Source organism: Penaeus monodon, chromosome 27 (genome assembly GCF_015228065.2).
Source record: "Penaeus monodon isolate SGIC_2016 chromosome 27, NSTDA_Pmon_1, whole genome shotgun sequence".
NCBI lineage: Eukaryota > Metazoa > Arthropoda > Malacostraca > Decapoda > Penaeidae > Penaeus > Penaeus monodon.
The window spans coordinates 16487621-16488041 of NC_051412.1; the positions used below are offsets into that span (position 1 = coordinate 16487621).

Sequence of the window (421 nt, forward strand, 5' to 3'; positions counted from 1 at the left end):
CATGGTTCTACATTGGCAAGCTCACGTATAGTGACATGTTTAAGGTACACATAAATATGGTGACGTGAAAAGTATACAGAGTAAAGTGACATGTGAAAATAAACACCAAAATCAGGCAGGCGACCACGACAGGCTGCCAATATTACATTTATGATAGCCGGGAAAGTGGAGGTTACATTGAAGATCACACGGAGGCTGCAACGGTTAAAGGCCGAACGGGAACTTTAAGTCAACATTAAAGTCACTTAGGGACGGTTAAGTTAGATTTAAGGTCACAGGAAAGCCGGGAGGTTACATGTAAGGTCATATGGGGACTGTGTCATTAATGGCCTAAGCTCATGTGTGATACTTTGTCAAACAAAATGTAATAATACTCGAGTGATTTTTAACTCTTTAGCGTCACCAAATGATGTGTTTTTAT

General features: G+C 40.1%; 1 protein-coding gene across 1 annotated transcript in view; it reads right to left on the reverse strand.

The window, feature by feature from the left end:
* LOC119590634 overlaps positions 1 to 421 on the reverse strand; it is a gene marked incomplete at its 5' end in the record, with an annotated part of 133180 nt that overhangs the window by 14589 nt on the left and 118170 nt on the right.